Genomic DNA, 20,696 nt, shown 5'->3' with positions numbered 1-20,696 from the left:
AAGGAAAATCCCACCCCACTGCTTCCCCACGTATGCAGCAGCACTTTGTGCTTCCACTGAGGGGACACCAAAGGTCCCCACTGCTGTGTGCTGGGGCCAGCAGCGCAGCCACAGCAGCTCCATCTGCACGGATGCAGCCGGCCCCGCGGGGCAGCGCGCTCCGGAGGTGGTTATTTGTCCCTTTCTTCCTGAATTACTTCCTCTAATACCTCATCAGGACATCCTGAGGCCTCCAAGAAACCATTACGTTGAAGGCCTCTGATCTAATAATTCCTCTCTTCTCTGCTGCTGCTTCAAAGGAGCCCTGGATTTGGGCTGGTTTAGGGCCGTTTGATGCCTGCTGCCTGCCTGTAGCTGTACATGGGATTTGCTCTGCTGGGGCCACATGAAAGAAATCTGGCAGCCCACCCCAGCTCTACAGTCATGTTCCTGAGCAGAAAATAACAACCAAGCTCCCAAACAAAAACCAAGCCAATGTGCTACATGTCTGGCAAAGGCTCGACGCAGGACTCAACACTGACACCAACAGAGCTAATGCAATCTTAAAGATGTGACTAGAAGATGAACTTCAGACTCCAGACTGCACTGGAGATTCCAACACTGTTTCCAACACTGGTGGAACAGCACCTGATGTCTTCCTCACCCCAGGCTCCCAGCCAAAGGAGCAGAGCTGGGGCATCCCCAGCAGCACCCCTTACCCCTGGAAAAGGGGTAGGAATCCAACACTTCCAAGTGTTATTGTCCATGTATTCCATAGGTAGCTCTGCACTGTGAGCATCCCTCCGCTCAGCCACGCACAGCATTAGAGCAGCTGGTCTTTGCTGTCTCCTATCTGCGTTTCCATCCATCCGCTGCCCATCCCAGTCCCCCGGCTGTTGGGGAACACAGCAGTGAACCCTCACGTCCAGCCCACTTTGCTATGGACAATTCCCATCTGCAATCAGCACCAGCAACTTGCTCCCCCCAGCAGACCCAGTGCTCCCAGTATACGCCCAGCAACACGTACTTTCTGTGCCAGGGTCCCAAAGCAGTACTTCATCATTCTAAACACACACAATTTGCTGCAGTGGGGCACAGCAGAAATATTAAACCAGAAGGGTTGTTTTTTTATAGCAACCTACAGGTACAAGATGTATTTTGCAGGCTACAATATTGGAAGCTGTGAAGTACATTTCAAGGTGAGCTCTGAACAGCTCCCAGACACGTTGTTTGGGAATGCACAGTACGTGTAGTGATGGGGAATGCTCCCATCCCTCTTTGGACCCTCTTATTGGGGGAAAACCCAGCAGAAATGGTTTCTAGAGCTCCTCCACGGCACAGCACATCATCCGGCAGCACCTCAGGCTCAACCCCAGCGCTCAGAACACTGGTTTCCTTTGCACCTACAGCATGTAGCAGCTTGAAGTATTTTACTTAACCCCAGTGCTCGTTTGCCTTCTAAATTACTCCATTTAAAGCTACCTGAAACAGACCCATAGTTAAACTAGAATGTCTGTGGTTAACTGTCTGCGTACGGCATCCCAGGAATCCCGGAGCACACGGTGCTGGAGCCGGGACCGGCACCTCGCCAGGGACCAGCAAAGGGACCGGTCCAGGGCTACAAGTCATTACTTGTTCGAGCACCAGCAACATCTTCATCATTAGCAGCTCATTAGCGAGTTCTGCAGTTGAGGGCTTTCTCTTTCAACTGTAGGCAGGTCTCAGTGCCAGGATGGAGGGGAGAGAGGGAATTTAGAGGAGATCAGCCTTAATATGCCTACCACCGCCAGAAAGCCCACTGCAGTCATTACACATTTGGACCCAGGAAAGAAGTTTCCTGTTCTCATCCCACTCCATATGGCTTAAACACAGGTTTATCAAGGAATCAGTTGTCTGATTACATCGGATACCCACCCAGCTTTCTGCAGTACAGATTTCATCACAAGAATCAACCCCTAGGTGTCAACACTCATTTGCAGGTCTTCAGAAGATCAATGCCACTTCCACACAGGCCAGTCTAGCTGGCTTGGCAAGGAAAATCATGGGATGGGGTCTGTAAGGAAACCCAACTCCATCTTTTATTCCTTCCAGCAGCACACGGGGCACTCCATCCATAGCCAAAGGCTTATGGTATTTTACCTTTACTATTACCAACATCTTAACTGATTGGGAAGCAACCAGAGGATTTTAACCTACACACATACAGGCACTTAAAACCCACTGGATGCTATTCAAGAGATGCCACTGCTCCTTCAACGAACAGTCTCCAAGAGATCATATGCCCCAGACTGAAAAACTTCATAAGAGTCATGGGCAATGGGTCACTTTTTGCCTCAGACTGTAGTAGGTGTAATACTTGACTTGTAATAGTCGCACACACACATACACACACACAATTACCGCGTGCATGCCTTATTAGTTAGCATAATGAATACATGCTCGATTGAAATTACCCAAACTCTCAGAAACCTGCCTGGACTGAGCAGACAATTATTTCTGCTGAGAGGTACTAAGAGTCAACAAAAAAAAATGGCTCTGGGAAAGTGTATGGAGAAGATTAACACAAAACAAAGGCGGCTCTTTAAAATGGTGACAGAAATAGGATTCCGGTTGTCAAGGAGCACCCATTTAAAAATGAAATTATACCGCATCCTTCTGAATGAAGCTATTATTGGAAGCTAACAAGCTCTATTTAAGAGATAAGCATTTAACAGAGTCAAACGGTTGGGGTTTTTATTCAAATGAATAAAACTGAATATTCATTTGAATAATCTTTTCTGTAAAAGAAAAGACAAAGAAGAGGGAAAAAATAAAGTAAGAGGCAAACGGATGCCCCCCAAACGAGAGGCTGCAAGCCAAACCTGATGACTGAAGGAAGCTGAGACCTGCATTTGTGACCTTCAGCTTAAAAACCCTTCCTTTAGCATCGGCTCAGAAAACAGAGTCATTTCATCCTCTTCATCTGGTGGTTAATGGGCACCATCAAGCACCCAGACAATGCGCAAGGATCATCCTGAGCCCAGATGGGACGACCCAGACAATGCGCAAGGATCATCCTGAGCCCAGATGGGATGATCTCCAAAGGGAGAGGGTTTGCTCTACCTGGGCACTTCTGCTGTTCCCATCCAGTCCAACCTCGCTGCCTCCCATGGCAGCAGGTTTTGGTAAGAGGAGGGCTCATTCCAGCATCCCAGGTCTGCTCCAGCCTGGTCCAGCTGTGGAACTGCTCCTGCCCACAGCAGCACACAATGAACAGGAGTCCACTGCTTCAGCTGGACTTCTTTTACTCATCTGCTAATGAGAACCTGAAATACTTGGGGGTCAGTTACCAGAGGATGCAGCTGCCTTCAGTTGAAGTACCCCAAGCTGAAGGTCCTTGGTACCCTGCAGACCAGGTCCCTTTTGGGCTGGGTGCCTGCAGAACAGGGCTTTGTCAATGGTGACTCACAAAAGGGGATTTCTTCACTAGGAAACAGCATTATTCAGAGGGGAGGGAAAATCTGGTTATTTCTTAGCACAAGGCACGATAGTCCCAAACAACCAAATAACCCCGAGTCCCCCCGAAAACGTTTACAATGAGCCCAGAGACACAACCCAGGTACTTGACATCCGACGGCGCAGAAGACATCCTCTGACCCACCTTAGTTACACCAAGAAGCCCCTCTGATCCAGAGCCTTGCTCAGCCAAGAAAGCCGAACAGCACTGGGGGGATGGCTCTGGGCAGTGAAGCAGAGCTCAGCTGCAGCACTTTCTGCTATGGTATTCCAGAACTAAGAGAAACATTGTTCAAATGAGTGAAACCATCAAAAGATTAAAATGATTTTAAAAACATTGGGTAGAAGCCATAAATAATATTAAGAACCATGCTGGAGATACCAAATGTCAGTGCTCCCGAGTTCTGCATTTTGGGTTTTTTCACACTCGAACCAACTATATTTCACACCTTTGTCATCACTTGAGAGGTTTTATGTCAACCCCAGTAAAATACAGCTGAGATGACGACACCATTGCTATGAAATATATCTGCTTTCTCTTGCTTGCTGGCAGCAACTTCCCCACAGCCCGAGGTTTAGCTGTGTGCTCAGTGTTATATATTGCAGCTGCGTCTGCACACACAGAGGACGTCACTCATCAGGAGGATCGCACGAAAGCAGCTTACCAGGTTAAAGGTCTCGCTCTTTCAAACCTATGCTGGCATTAAAACAAGGAAAACAAGGTGATTGCATCCTGCACCAGAGAGGTTAAACCCAGGTTAATGCTAGGGTGAGCCACTGACAGGCTCTGATGAGCAAACTGGGACCCCTGAGCCAAAACCACTGCCATCAGAGGCACGCACACCACTGCCCGCTGCAGGCACTGCTGCTCTGAGCAGAGGCTCTCCATCCACCAGGAAAGATGCTCTGGAGGGGGAAGGCGCTGGGACAAGAGCTGGAGGAGTCTGATTCAGCTCTCAGGCTGTCCTGGGGTCACCCGACGATGTGGAGAGAGTCGCTTTGTCTCATCTGCAGTGCTCCTCTTCACCCAGGCTGAGTCTGTATTGTCTGGTGAGCCGGCAGGGTCTGTGCAGCTGGGACTGCCTCTTACTGCATTTATAGCACACCAAAGCACCAGAGAGCTCCTTAAAGGGTTCTGGGAAGTATGTAATCACCAGGGCTCTTTTGTGCCTGCACAATAATCCCAAAGACCAAGGGCAGGAGACAAGAGCACGGAGAGGAGAAAGGAAGAGATTTACATAGTCCACATCGTACCAATAAGTGAGGCAGGCTCTGCTTAAATCTCACTCCTGCTGCTAGGCAAGAATAACCCTGCAGTCGCCTGCTGCTGCTCTTGTTAATGCAGGATCAGCCTCCTCTTATACATGGAACACGCTCCAGCAGCACTGTCCTGCTCCAGACTCCCAACCAGCCAGCACAGCTCCATTATGAAGCCTGGCCCTGCGTGCCTATGGTCCCACTGGCCCCTGGCACTGCCTGACAAGTGGCTGTGCCAACAGAATCACAACACAGACTGGGTTGGAAGGGACCTTAAAGCTCCTCCAGCTCCAACCCCTGCCACGGGCAGGGACCCCTTCCACTAGAGCAGCTTGCTCCAAGCCCCTGTGTCCAACCTGGCCTTGAGCACTGCCAGGGATGGGGCAGCCACAGCTTCTCTGGGCACCCTGTGCCAGCGCCTCAGCACCCTCACTAAGTAAAGAATCTCTTCCTTATATCTAACCTCAATCTCTCTGTTTAAGTTTGAACCCATTTCCTCTCGTCCTATCACCACACTCCATGACAAAGATGGGAATATCTAGTTTGACACCCATCGCAGCACACAGCCTCGTAATGAGGAAACATCAGTTCAGGCTCCATTCCCCCTTTGTGTTCAGTCTAGTACCTGACCTGCTCGTTTGAGTTTGCTTCACGCCTCCTCTCTTCTCCCCACACTGAAGTTTCTTAAGCTTTGAAACAGAGAAAGGTCCAGTCCTGCTGTGGCATTATTTATGCACCTGCTTCTTATTTATAGCAATGGTTTTGGCAGCTGGTCCTGTAAACTGTAATAAAATGCCTTTCAAAACGCAAAGAAAAATTCAAACTAAAGCAATGCGACAAGCCAGGCATAATGGCATTAGAGCCCGTGTCAATTAATTTTTCCTCTTCTTGATAAACGAGCCCCGTTCCATCCATTAATAATGAGGGAAGAAACAAGGAATGTTGACACCAGTTTAATTTATTTTCTCAACTTGCCTGGTCATATTTCTCCCTGTTGCAAAGCTTTCTGGTGCTGTTGGGAATTGCAAGTGGCTCCCACACAGTCGATGCATAGATTGGTGTGAATCGATACCGTCCTTTATTCACACATCCCTTGTAATCAGAGGGGAAAAAGTTACTTAGTGCCAGGCACCCCAGACTGCCAAACCGCCTCAGAGAAATAGTAATGATGATGATGGTGATAAACCTGCAGGGGAAGGGAGGAAACCAAGTCCTGTAATCAGTGCCACCGAATCTCCTCTTCACAGACAAACACAATGAGGGGCTGGGACATTCTAATTGCTCAGACAGTGAACCAGGGATGTTTCCATCCCCTTGCTGTCTGCAAAGGTAATTCAAGCCATTACCCTGAGAGTCTGGGAACGGGGACCTGTGGGTGTACTCCTGCCTCTGGCAAAAGCCATTTGGTTGTCAGCATCAGAACAGGATGTGAAAACTCAGCCCTGACCTTGCCGCCTTCTTACATTGTGTCTTTGGAGAAGTCACTTCAATCTTCCCTGTGGTCCAGGTCCCACATTTCTTCCCCCCACTTTCTAGTCCCTTCCTCAAAGTTTTCATCTCTTGTACTGCAACTCAGCTCACTAAAGCTCAAAACCCATGACAAAACCTGTCAACTCTAACTCCTTATTTCCTGCTATTCCAAACACACCAAAGGAGAGGATGCTGTTTCCAATTAAGTAACTCTCTCCAGATTCACAGAACACAGACTTAGACTGAGGCACATTTCCTCTAAGGAGAGGCTTTTAGCACACCTGAAGGCACCTCCTGCTCCATGGAGAACAAGAACTCATCCCACCCTTGTGATAACCAGAGCGAGAGGGATGCACCAGGAGATGGAAGAGGAAAGAGAAGGTTAACACCTATGGTCTAGGACAGGAAGCATCACCCTCATTGAACTGTGAAGTGTGCTCTCTGGCAGCGCTGCTGTGAATGCATCAGCCCCCACATCCACTTGGTGTTTAAGCACACCTCGGGCCGGGTAAGGAAAACAAGTGAGACTCTCCGAGCAGCCACGGGCAGGTATTTAAGGTGTCAATAAATACTCCATGACATGAGAGTGACTCCTCAGAATTAAATCAGCAGCCGAGTGCCTTGGATCAAACCCTCCACGCAAGGTGCGAGCGCTTCAATACCAGCGCGGCAGGAGAGCCAAGAGCTGAGGTCAGCCGCGCAGCTGGATAAAGGGCACCAGCAAGACTCTCCTTTGCTTTTGTTCTGGAAAGCTGCAAGGCTCTGGCTCCTCGCTCCGTCCTCCCACGACTGCGTGACATTTGCAACGGGAGCATCGCTCAGGAAAACAGAAAGGCACCTTCGGATGGGCAGGCGCTGCGCCACAGAGCAGCCTGGCCCTATGAACAGGCAAAAACCCACCCCAGCTGCCTTTTGGGAATGAGTTCCCTGGATGGGAGGATGCAGGCATGGAAAAGGGAGTCGTCCCTCTCTCAAACTACCCATTTTTGACCACATTTCCAGGCTGGGGGGCCCATTTGCCTCCCTCAGGGGCTGGGAAGTGGGTTCTGGCCAAAGTCCCCGCAGTCTCTCACAGAAGTGGTACCTGAACTTTTCGTAATGAATCCTTCATAACAACAAATCTTCATCAAACCACACTCCTATTAACGTCCTGAAATCAAACCAAAGCCATGAGTACGTAATGACTGAAGCGCACCCTACACCGCAACTCACTAAATGCCAGTTTTATCATATTGTTAATTAACAGAAGCCATTAATGAATTCACAGATCATTTAGAAGCATTAGCGGTGACCTAAGACAAATTGCACGTACATGTGATACTCCTGCGTCTGCACTTTCTGCAGCTGAATTTTCTCACAGGAGGCCTCAGAGTCAGTTCCTGACTCAAGTTCTCTCTGTTGGAGAGATCATTTCTCAATGGGCACGTTCTGGTCAGCAGCTCAGAATTAAAGCATCAGCTGAAATGTGAGATACTGAAGGAAAAGTTGTCTTGGGCAGCGCTTGCTTTTGTGGCAGTACTGAACTCGCATTTGGGACCACTCACCCCTGCTCCTCACAGCTTCTCACTGCTCTGTTCAGGTCATGTATGAACTTCCCAACTCTAATGAGTCCAAAAGCAATGTGAGAGCTGGGTGGGAGAAGCGTGGCCTCATGGAACAGATTTGTTTTTGCTGTCAAAGAACAGAACCCCAAACGCTTGCAAAATCCAATGAATCCATCCACAAGCACAACGGGAACCTCATGCTCCAAATGAACATTTCCAACCATTCCCTAGCAAGACCCACAGCGCACAGAGCCAGTGACCAACCTGAACGCTGACTTCTGTCCCCAAAATGACCCCCTCACTGTGCCATGGGGCAAGCCCAGGAAACTCATCACCACTCGGACACCGCTCCTGCAGCCAAAGGGTGCAGCCTTGGCCACAGGAGCCAGTGGTGGTGGTGTCCAGGCTCTGCCCCTGCCAGCCTGGAGAGGACAAGGACAAGCGGAGCAGCAGTGTGAAAGGTGATGAAGGGATGGAGGCCATTGTGCCCTGGGTACCAGCGAACCCAGCCAGGCTCCCCCATCAGAAAAGCTCCCCATGCAGCTGCAGTAGCCCCTGCCCGCCGAACACAACACCCTGCCATCTTCATCTGCTTGCCTACAGGCGTCAAACCCTCTCTGCCTGTCAATTCTTCCACAGTTTATTACTAAATCTCTAAAATATTACATTTTTTATTATATCCAAATTCACTTTATTGCATTTGACAATACAGATAATCACATACCATATGCTCTGATGTTTTCAAACCAATGCATGTTGACAGCAGTTTTTATTCATGATGCATAATTCTATGTGGGGCTGACAAAGGCGGCGCAGCACCGAGCCGGGGGTTACGGTTTGGTTGGTGGGGACCATCCTTTTTTCCATTTCCTTTTCTTCATTGTAACAGCAGATTTACAAAACTGGGAGGCAAGAGGCTTCGCTTGCAGTGGAGATAGGAAATTGGCTGGGAAGATGGGCTTATCAAAGAGATGGCTTCAAAGTATTAACAATGGGGGGTGGTGGTTATTGTAATTACTGGTGTTTGGGACTTGCTGCTAATGGGGGTAGGGAAGTGTGATGGCTCATCTGTGAGCGAGCAGAGGTGGATGCACAGGGGGTACGAGGTTGTACCCCTGCTCCTGCATACCTTCCTACCTGGCTGCCATCACCCATCTCTGAAACCAGCTCCTCTTCCCAAGGGAATCGATGTGCTTCAGCAGAGCAAAGCCCTACAGCCTTCATTTAAACCCCTTTGATTTTAAAGACATGACATTAAACATGCTTTGAGAGCTTTCCCAAACAGCATCATCCATTCCCATCACTTCTTCCTGCTCTGCCTTTAACCAGTGCCCATGAAGACAGAGCTGAAGGCAAGCTGGAAAAGCCCCTCATTCTCTCCCCTATCCCTGCACACCCATCCCCATCCCCACAAGCTGCTAAGCTCAAGACTGAGCATCAGTTCCTCATGAAGCTGCTGGGAGAGGAAAAACCCAAGCAAATCCCAATCCCAAGCACGGCATTCAGGCAATAGATCCAACAACTTGAAAGATGGCAACGCTACTCAAACCAAACAGGATGCTATGTCTAAATTAAGCTGTAATGACCTGCTCTGAGGTCTTTATTAGCCAGGTAATGATCATTTAAGAGGAGGTTACTATCTTGAGCCAAGGGCACCTAATGCCATTACTGAAGTTGTTAAAACCTGCCAAGCAAGTCATTATTTCTAACATTATTTCTTTTTCTTTTAACACAGCTTCCTACCTTTCCCGTGAGGTGCTTGGCTGTAAATCACGGGAGGCAGTGAGCACACTCAGCTGCCTCCCCTAAGAGGCTGAATTTAGCTCCTGCTCGCCCTGAGCAGGCTGAACACAAGACAAATACCCCACAAGAATAACAACCATGCCTTGAAACACTCTGACCTTAAAAAGCCCACAGAGACAGGCCACAGCACAGCAGAAACCTATAGCAGGCAGTGGTCTTCACAGCCTAATGGTCTTAAAGAGCCGGCCTTTCCAAGTGGCTTGCAGCTGGCATCTGATGAGATGCCATGTGGCACTGTGATTCACATACTGCATGGACCACTGGCACTTTGGCTGTGAAGAGAAGAGCTTAAACAACACCCCAGTGCTTATGGATTTTGGAGCTGGTAAAAGAAACAGCAGCTTCAGAGCCCATAGGACAAGCTCACCTGGGGAAAATGTGCCCAGTGAGAGGACACTGATTGGATGCACTGCTTCCCCAAGCCAAGAGCTAGCAGGCAAAGAGGCCAAGGGCAAATCTGTGCTGACTTTGAGAAGGACAAGATGCTGAGATGTTTTCCTACTTGTCCCACTTATGTCCCCCAGGAAAATAATACTCGATCCTCTCCATCCTCATTGCCCATCGCATGCATCCCGCCCTGCTCCCCAGGCACAAAGCACATTGTAGGGTCCGGTCTCTGCACCCGCAGTGGTGATGGATCCAGCAAGGACTTGTCCCCAGTGCAGAGGGAAGGAGAGGATCCGACACCCGGATCCTGGCTGGAAGGGAGTCGAGGCGGCTGCAGTTTACGGTAACCCAGCATGGACGATATTCTGAGCGACACCAGCAAGCTGCCAGCTCAGGAACTCATTACTGTCAAGGTACACCGTGGCCTGCTGCCAGGCCCCCAGCTTTCACACTCGCTATGCCAGAACATCCACACGCAATTTAATTGCATTATAATTTCAAAAGTGCTTTTCAAACTGGAAAAAGGCATTCACTGATTAACCAGCGAAGAGCAAAATTGTTTATGAAATTGAATACAAAAAGCTACAGAAATGTAATTGGGTTGTTCTAGCACCTAATTTTCAAGCCATTTTCCCACTTATTTAATCACGAGATACAAAAGGAACTAGTGAATTGACTTCATACTAATTAGATTACTCCCTGCGATACTCCAGGCCTATATTCCAACTGGTTGATAGTGCTGCTTTAAAATGAAACAAAAAATGTAGCAACAGCTTGTCTGGGGCCATAACGCATTTGTTTCCCATCAACCCTCCCTTATGGGAGGGCCATAAAGCCCAGGCTGGATCCCCCCTAACCTGCTGTAGCCACTCACCCAGAAACACTAACTGCCCTGGAAAGGGATGAGAAACGCTTGCCAAATGGTCACGGATGCTCCTGGGTGTGTGGCTGAGATGGGGTGACAGCTCGGGGCTCCCCACCATGCCGAGCATCACCAGTGACAGATGATGGAGGAGCTGGCTGGGATGCGCTCTCCAACCCAGGGATGGACACTTGGGTTCCCCCAAGCAAGGAACTGCTGGTGAAGGATGGATCTGCTCTTGCTTTGAGGTTGCTCCCACTGATGGCTGCAGGAAAACCCCAGTTCACAGAGGTGAGCTCTGGTTCTGTCCAAGGAGGGGGACTTCCCTTCTAAACCCACCACGGAATCACTGCCACAAACTGTTTCAAAACACGGTGCAAGGTCATCTCTTGATAGAAAGCAGTAAATGTGCCAAGCAAAACCAAGGGAGTGATGGGGGAAGGCATTTCTTGCAGCCTATTTCCTCTTCACCCTGACCGTGCAACAGGCACGCAGGAGGAGCCCACATCCCTCCCTTCTGTACTCCAGAAACCAGGAGAAACGCTGGGAAAAGGAGTCAGGGAGGAGACTCACGCTGTGCATCCACTTCAGTCACCTCTTCAGGGTGGCCTCCCATCCCTGTGAGGTTCAGCAAGGCCAGCAGGAGCTGTAGGCACTTCATGTTGTTTTAAACCAAGTCACTCACTGAACAGGGATGCTCTGCTGAGCCTGGTTTACTGAAGGCTGGTCCTCTGAAGACACACAGACACCTTCCCTTGCAGAAGTTTGTTCAAGGCTGCCCCAGACCCCACTCTGCTCCGGCGCAATCTGCTCCCGGCTTTGTCCCTAATTCCAGATTTTACTAGGTGCCACGTAATTGATGATATAATCAAATGTAGAATGTACATTATCAAGATATTGTAGCACTTCACAGGCCATTTAATCAGCATATCTGGGACAGTGCCAAACTGAATTAGCTTGCATTACGTTTCAAGTACATATTATCAGCTGTATTTGTCTCCATGTTTAAGCAGACGTTTGCTCTTACAAAAGAAATGTGAAATCTTTCAATTATAGAAATGGATTATTAAAAATTGGACGTATGCTTCCCCGGAGGAGTTTCTCCTGTGACAGAGCCCACAAGAGCTCCCTGCCTCCCAAAACGTCACTGACAGACCAGGGAGCAGGGGTTCCGAGTATTCATCAACTTTGCAAAAGTAAAGTGCAAAACCGTGAAGTGCCTTCGCATCCTGAGGATGCAGTTGGCAAATACAGCAACCACAGAGCCTGACAACAGCACCAGGGAGGGGATGGTTTCTACCTCAGCACAGCAGTAGCTCTGCTTGTGGTGAAAGGAGAGGAAAGCAGAGCATCCACAGCACTGCATGCTTGACCTTGCAAAGGGCTTTGCACCTCGTACCCATCCCACAGGCCCCCAGCTTGCCCCCATTGAGGCCCATTTGTGTCTTGGTCCAGTTTCAAGCTCTTTCACTGACAACCTGCCACCAGAGGCACCGGGACATCAGTGCCCCATGTGTGCGTACAGCCCGGGTCTGGTGATGGGCTCACCACCACCATGGTAAGCCAGAGCCGCCGAGCCCGGCAGCCCCTGCTCCGTTCCCATGTCCTCGGAGCTGACCAGTGCCTCAGCCAAAAACCGGCCTGGGCAAGGACAGGGACTTGTGCTCCCATTTCAGCCAGCGGAGGGGAGGCGCGAGGCAGCTCCGCGGCGAAGGAACGGAGCCCAAACCTGCCCCCGCTCCCCTCCAATCCACCCACCCCAGACCCTGCTCCTTGCTCCTGCCTCCGAAACCTCATCTCCACCCCCGGCGAGCCCCGCAGCTGCCAGCAGCACCCCCAGACACGGGACGCTGCCGCCAGAGCGCGCTTGGCACGGGGAGATGCGTCAGGCGGCTGCGAGGCTGCGCTCAAGGTGACTCCTGCTACCTGGATGCTGCACTGGCACGGTGCCAGCTCGGGGCCGGGGGACAGACCCACTGTGCCCCCCCGACACATCACACTGCCAGCGGAGGTTACTGAGCCCTTCCTCCGCAACTACAGAGGATGTAATGCAAAGCGAAGGGCACTTCACTGCGAACACGCAGGTGTCTGTCCTCTCATTAGCACACAAGCATCAGCTAAGGCAAGTGGGGAGGTGCAAGGCCATGCTTTACCTTGGGCTTGCTCCAAAAGCAGGCTGCAGGGGTGCTGCTGGCTGCAATCCACGGGCAGAGCACCCAGCCAGGGCTGTGCTCCAATGGGAACATCCCACCATAGGGTCACAGAACGGTCTGGGTTGCAAGGGACCTTTCAAAGGTCCCAACATCTTCAAGTAGATCATCACCTCCTGCACTGGGAGGGGACAGGAGAGCCAGTGTGAGACTGGTACAGCCCCATCACCACAGCCCCTATCGGCTTGGTGCCTGAATCAACACACAGATCACTTAAGGAGCACACAAGGACTCGTTTCTACAGGCTGCACCTCCATGGAGGGACCCACAAATCGTCCCCATCCTTCATTAATCCAACTGTCACAGCTGTGGGTTACCTGCTGCATTTGCAACTCATTGTCAGGTCCAACGCTGCTGCATGAAAAAGCCAGTTACAACACTCAGCAATGTGTTTCCTGACAGGTCTGCACTCTGCACTGGTGCCCTACCCACCCCGGGCTGCATCCCAAAGCACTGCAAGTCCTGGCTGGGAAGGAGGGCATGGGCTCTGCTGACTTGACATATATCAATGCAAAGGAATAAAGAATTAGGCATCAAACAACAAAAAACCTATTGAAGGAATTGAAATAAATGCTGACAGGGTCAAGGGAAATACCAGCAAAAATGAGAAGTTTAGCCTCAGGTTACAATAATACCTTTGAGCGGTGCAGTATGACCCCTCCAGGCTATAGCTTCAGGCAGCACACAGCATTCTTGGACACTATTAATATCCTTGGCCAGGCCTCCATCCCTGCTGCTCATGCACCGTATCAGCATTTGCCTAAGCAAACAGCACATACTACTGTGAGGAAGAGAGCCTGGCCATGACAGATGCTTTCAATACACGCACCATTTGTTCCTCTGGATACACATGTAAAGAGCAAAGTATTTGCTGAGCTATTCCTGGAAGCCAGCTCCCACCACGGAAGGGAAGTCAGCAAGCCCAGTCTGACTCAGGGGTGCAAGATACAGCCTCAAACGTGCTCTAATACCCATGTGTGCTGCGCCCAGGGAAGCTCTGATGAGAGGAAATAGGGGAGACGGGGGAAATGCCCTTTTTAGTATAAGCTCCAAGTGTGCTCTTGTTCAAGACCACTGGCAGAGAGGCAACATCAATTCCTTCGGTACATGAACGCTTACAGAGCAGACTGGCTCAGGTTTAGCATCACATGATGGTAACTTCCTTACATACAGAATCATAGAATAGTTAGGGTTGGAAAGGACCTTAAGATCATCCACTTCCAACCCCCTTCCATGGGCAGGGACACCTCACACTAAACCATCTCACCCAAGGCTTCATCCAACCTGGCCTTGAACACCACCAGGAATGGAGCACTCACAGCCTCCCTGGGCAACCCATTCCAGTGCCTCACCACCCTCACAGGAAAGAATTTCCTCCTTATATCCAATCTAAACTTCCCCTGTTTCAGTTTGAACCCGTTACCCCTTGTCCTGTCACTGCAGTCCCTAATGAAGAGTCCCTCTCCAGCATCCCTATAGGCCCCCTTCACATACTGGAAGCTGCTATGAGGTCTCCGTGCAGCCTTCTATACCAGAGCTGGTATATGGGGGAAAAGCCCTCACCAGTTACAGCGACACCACTCAGAAATCCATGTCAGCTTTCCCTTGACAATGGAAGCGGCTGCAGCTCTAAGGGATGGGGACCTGTCCCAGAGGCCATGCTTTCCCTGTGGTTTTCCTCCGTGGCTGGCAGCGGGAGCGCCGAGTGACGTTCCATTCCCCCTCCCCTGCGGGCTGACAGCCTGTCGGGAGCCCGGACGCACGTAAACACGATGGAATCGGCACCACAACCTCATTACCCCCTTTTCTTCCCCCCCGGCAATGTCTGTATCAAAAGGAGACGGCCTCCTCTGAAAGACCCCGTGGTCAATTTGCAGGGCCCTTTATCCCAGAGAGCGGGGCTTTGATTCCAATGGCACTACACTGTTTTCAAAGGCGCCCTAGAAAGAAGAAATCTTCAATCATTGTACACAGGCTTTTTTCTTTCCCACCGAGCCCCATGCAACCTGCTGCGGAGAGGCAGCTCGGAAGGGGAAGGCAGGCGAGGAAAGGGTTGGAAGAAGCACCTTGCACCTGAAGGAAAGCAAAGGCCCCATAATAAGACCCTCCAAAAGAGCCGATAAATGACGGTACGGCAGAGCACAGGCACTCACTGAATTCAACCCCTTTCTGTTCCCCGAGGCTGGAAACGCGCCCTTCTGCCAGGCGGTGCAGCCTGAACACAACCCTCATGTTTGGGGGGCTTTGCTTGTTTTAAAGGATATCGCAAACCAAAGGATACTTGTGGAAGCATCTTCTGCCCCATGCACCCGAGACCACCCTCAGGCTGCCCTAACCAGAGGCAGGACACTGTAGGAGGCTTTATGCTCATCAGAACTCTGGATGGGATGCCTTTGCCACTATCCAATGTTGATATTGCCCATCTCCCACTGAACCTCACGTATCTTCATCATTTTTTTTCCACTGTTGGAAGCCAGGCATTAAAAACATATGCCAAAAGTGTATTTTGGGAGCACTGTGGGGAAAATCCCAATGTTCTTTGCTGCATCAATAAAAGCAGCTTTGCTGTTTGATAGTACAAAGCGCTCAAGAACCAGATGCAACAAAGGAGCAGAATCACCCTGGGAAAGGAAACTTTTAATAGGGACCACACAGAGGCCAACAGCTCTATAAAACAGATCTGCTGGTAATGGGAAAGCAAAACAAGGCTCAGGCAGGCACGTTGCAGGCACAAAATCCAAAGCCCTTTGCTAATAATCATGTCAATAACTTCAATAAGCTTTCTACCATTTCTCAGATGCAGAAGAAGCTTTCCTGCCTCTGCAGCTGCTGTTTGAAACTATGCACGGTAGATGAGGCAAAAGAGAGGCACTTTGCTGAGCACAGGACATCAAATACCCATGGTTTTGTCATCCCAAAGTGCCTTAATGTCACCTTCCAGCCCTCCCGACAGCCTGCTCTGGGAAGCTATGCCAGATACAGATGGTTCCCTTCCAGTTTGCTCCCCTCCATCACTCCCTGCCCTGATCCAAGCACAAGCACCTTCCTCAAGCTGATGCTCAGCCAAGCCCCAGGATGCAGGGAATTACACACCAGAGACAGGCCAAGCAAACACCTGTGGACTGATGGGCTCCTGCCAGCGCTCCCCCAGCAGCAAGGGCCATGCTGCTTTTTCATCTGCCACCTTCAGAGGTGACCTTCTCCAGCAGCCTCCCTCCCATCCGACTCCATCCCCGCGCGGTTCCCAGGTGCCTCCGCCCAGCAGCAGTGCTTTATTAAAAGCTTTCCTCTCCCTGCCTTCCTGCTGACATTGGTTTATGGATTCCCCCAACCTTTGTTCAAACCATCGGGGACAACGCTCAAACACTAAAGTGCCACCAGGCAGAGGCAAAGGTGAACTAATGACACACACCTGAGTGCTCCCTCCAGTGCTGCCAGCCCAGACCTCCAGCATCTCTCCCACCCGTGCTGGTCCCAGCCCACCAGGCTCCATTCTCACCCGCAGCAGGAGCAAACACGTGGCACCCATTAGCCAAAACCTGCAGATCCAGCACGGGAAGGCCCCTGACCTAGGATGTACCTGAAACCAGGAAGGAGCAGGGGAGGCACTCCTGGTGCTGTCACTGCAGAGCGGTTCAAGTTAGAATCCCCTCTGCTTCCTGGCTTTCAGAACAGACAAAGGAACTGCCTTTGGAGAAGTGGTGTTTATGCAGTGACCTTTTCCTATTGTGCCTGCAGGTACCTGAGAACAAAGCTGGGGCAGAATCTCACTGCAACTTCTGGGTGATGCAGCCATTTGATTGCTGCTGTGGAAGGCAAGGAGTGGGATCAGGGCTGGAGGGGTTTCCCCTTGCTGCTGTTTTACTGGGGTATTCAATGAGGGCTGAGGACCAGGAACCCACCACAACAGCTCAGCCTGACTCCCTGCCCAAGCCTCACACTGCTCCCAGCAACCGGCTCAGGGTGTTCGCAGCACTCGGAGGTTTTAAGTGCTGCTCTCGGACCTCTCTGCTGGTTCAAATCCCATTGTGTGAAGGGTAAAGCAGTCCCCAGGGATCTGTGAGCGCTCACAGAGCACACTAACTCCTCACGAGGCAGCTCAAGCGCAGAGAAAGGCACTGGGCAGGTTTCACACAGACAGCTCCCCTGTGCAGAGCGACACTTGCTGCTCAAGGATTTAGTGTCGGAGCAGGACGAGGACCAGGTCCTCGCTGACTCCAGCTCCTGGGCTGCAGCTGAGAAGCTGCTCCCTCAGCAGTACAGGCACCGAGCTCAGTGAGCTCTGCTTCCAAACCCTCCTCCGTGAACCTATTTCAACCTGAGAGATAGCAAGGAAACTTTTGGGGCACAGCATACACAGGTTGCCATAGGTAACCAAGGTTGCCAGTCCCCCAACTTGTTCATCCACCAACCCCCTACATGACCTTGGGCAAATTCCTGCTCTGCAGGACCCTCACTTCCCAATCCAGCAAGACCTACACAGTATATCCAGAGGGGAAAAAGAAACCAAACAAGCCAGGCAAAGCCTTGCAGCTCTGAGGCACGGCACCAAAGCCTTACTGCAGCCAACGGGAGCAGACTATTTATAGCTGGGGATCATTAACTGTATTAAAAAGTGTGATGCTCCCTAACAATCCATGTCATTTTAAACACTGGCCCTGCCCCACGGCCGGCTGATAAGGGAGCAGCGGGGCTGGATGGACGTAATTAGACACTGGTTCAATAAGGCTGAGCCCCGCGCTGAAAGCAAGCGTGTCCTGTCCCCAGGGCCCTTATTTAAATATTAAGCCAGCTCCCACAGGCTACCAGGGGAGGAAACTGCCAGGGATCCTCTCATAAACTGCATAATTATGAATAATGCCTCAGTTCTTAGCACAATAAATCACTGCGCACCAAAAAAGTGCTTATTCCAACCTGGTGCTGGAAGAGATTAAAATGCTGAGCGAGGTGAAGCGCCTCTCTTTCGAAACACCAGTGGTATTTAGTTATTCCTGTGGCCATCAGCAGCCTGGCTGTGGACTAGGGGCAGTGCCAGCAGGATCCCTGCAATGCTTGGAACTCTATGAGAGAGAGGACCTGGACCAGAGGTGCTGAACTTCATCCAAAACGGGCTCCTGTGTTATCAACCTCCAGATAGGCTATTCCAGCCCCAATCAAGACATTACCAAGGAAGCACGCTTGGTTCTCACCCAGCTCAAAGTTTATCAGCTTGTAAGAAACATACAAGCGAGAGATTGTTATCACCAAGAATATAAAGCTCTGGTGATAGGACACATATGGTTTTAAAGACTTAATGTGCTGAACCATTAGATGATGCCATTGTCGTTCAAGACTGAAACCTGCCCGAGTGTTTCATCCAGCCTAGGACTCACACTTTATCCTTTGCCAGAGAGTGCAGGACTTGGAAACAGCACAGCAAATCACTCTCCTTCCAAATACTCCAAGCAGCTCTCATTTCTCGAGTTGCCATCACTACAGAGTACTGCTTTTGGGTCCCTGCAGCCTGGTACAGATTCATTAGTGCCTGGCTCCCTGAGGAGGAGGAGGGAGCAGGGGATTTTGGAAGCACATTCCATGGCAGATCCTCCCATCTCTGCTGCCGTGCAGAGGAAGCTTCTGATCCATCCCTGTGGCTGGCCTGGGGCTCCTGCCTCACTCTGCTCTCTCCAGATAAACACAGTGCTTTTGAAAGTTATCTTCTGCCCACAAGCGAGGCTCGCACAGAGGCAGCCCTGCTGCCAGTCACTGATGGAAACTTCCAATAGATCAGCAACAGAGATACCCGCAGCATGTGTCAAATCGAGTTCAGGAAGACAGCTGGGGAAGAGGGGGAAACATTCGGCTATTTGCAGATGCTCTGCCTTTCTGGTAATGGAGGGAGGTTGCTGTTACCTGCTATCTGGAGGTCAGCGCTTCCTTCACCTCCCCGTGCATACGGAACACACCTACCCTGGCTCTCTATGTCCTCTAAACGGGAAGAACTCAAAGCTCTCAGGAAAGAATGCTGTAAATGAATGCAGAAAGTGCATTAAGCACACGGGCAGCCAGGGAGTGCAAATGCTGCTGCCACGTGCTCGCAGCCAGCACAATGCTCCGCATGGCACAGGCATCCCAAAACCTGGAATGGGCATTGCTGGGGCTGGTGGCAGCTCGGAACAGGCAGGAAGTGTAAATCAGAGGGACTTGCTCTGCTGGGTGGCTCCATCCTGTCCCACAGCTGTACCCTCCTCTCCTGTTCCCAATCCAGCTGGGCAGGGAATGTGGGATCAGGGAGAACCCATCCTCATGTCCACCTGCAACAACACCCTCACCCTATCGAGGGCTCCCGCTCTGAGTCTACGGCTTTGCAGGAGATGATTTCCTGCTCAAGGCCAGCATTAGCAGTACCTGTCTCAACTCATCAGCAGCAATTAGCTGCCAGAATTCAGAATGAAGCATCAGATGAAGAGAAAACCTTCACCAAATTCCACCCTCAAATAACGAAAATAAAGAATAAAATCCAGCACCCAGCTTTCACCTATCCCTATCTATCACTCATCATTTTGAGAAGCAAGCGCTGTTAGTGGATGCAAACCATCATTCTGAGCATGTCAGTGTTAACAGCTGAAGAAGCTAACAACACCAACAAGCCATGGAGGACTCATACCTGCACATCACTCTTTCTAACAGGAAGGATTCAGTTTTAGTTTCCAAAGAATATTAAACCGAGTTTTAATAAGATTATACAAGAGCCCCCCTATGAGTGCTTGCAAGAGGAACTCCACTGTATGGAAATATGCTCTGCAGCAGAAGAGGAAAACCTGCCAGTTCAGGGAAGAGCTCTGAGGTGCCTCCTTTTTCCCCCTCCCCTCATAGCCTTCGCACACTTTGCAAAGAGGTTGTCAGAGCTGTTTAGTCATAATCGTTTCCCTGGGAAATGAAAAGTGGGCCTGACAAACAGGAGCGAGATCAGAGAAGAGGAGAAGAAGAAAACCTGTCAATACGTGAAAGACATCCTGTTCCTTCCCAGTGACCCGAGACGCCGAGGTCTGCTACTTCAAAAAGGAAAAGGGAACAATCTCCAAGGAACAGCGTGTACGTGGAGGGGACCAGCGCCGCTTCCATCCCGCTCTCCTCCAGGGGCTAACGCCACCGCTCCTGTGCTCTTGCTATGAAGGAGAATTTGGAAACACACCAGGAAAAGCAGAGAGAAGGTTAAATATGTAGATAGGCATCGCTCTCATGTAAGGCCACGTCTGCGATGAAGGGCAGAGCTCCAGCGGCAGCGATGCTCAATGCTCAGTGCTGCGCAAACCCATCAGCTCAGTCGCACAGAGAATTGCTCCGAGACATCTCCCGTCTGATCCCGGTGAACTCCGGGACGTGACTCACTCCTCCCTCTCTCCCAGGGCATCCTGCAGCTTTTACTGAAGGCAAAGGCGAGAAGGCGACTGAGCACTTCCAAACCCAGAACCCACCTCTAACCATTCTATTGCTTGCCCTGACAGAGTCCTCGCAGTGTTCCGAGAACGAAGGTGTCTTCACGCAGACGTGCCCCGAGTTTAACACTTAACCTCTCCAATGCAATTAAGAAAAGCCACAAACACTGGCAACCGACTTGGCAAACGGCAGTGATGAGGAGGAGGATCCAGCCCTTGGCCTGCTGATAACCAAGCGCCTTGTGTTGAACTTCTCAATAAAAGCCAAACC

At 50.7% G+C, this 20,696-nt stretch overlaps 1 protein-coding gene across 31 annotated transcripts in view; it reads right to left on the bottom strand.

The window, feature by feature from the left end:
• The window catches only part of MSI2 (musashi RNA binding protein 2), a 212,767-nt gene that overhangs the window by 50,464 nt on the left and 141,607 nt on the right, over positions 1-20,696 (bottom strand). The window lies entirely within an intron of this gene.

This window comes from Pezoporus flaviventris, unplaced genomic scaffold (assembly GCF_033815535.1).
Source record: "Pezoporus flaviventris isolate CSIRO_AGI_PZ_B2104156 unplaced genomic scaffold, CSIRO_AGI_Pfla_v1 ptg000063l, whole genome shotgun sequence".
Taxonomy (NCBI): Eukaryota; Metazoa; Chordata; class Aves; order Psittaciformes; family Psittacidae; genus Pezoporus; species Pezoporus flaviventris.
Note: the sequence above shows the minus strand (reverse complement) of the source record. Positions and strands in the feature narration are given on the sequence as shown.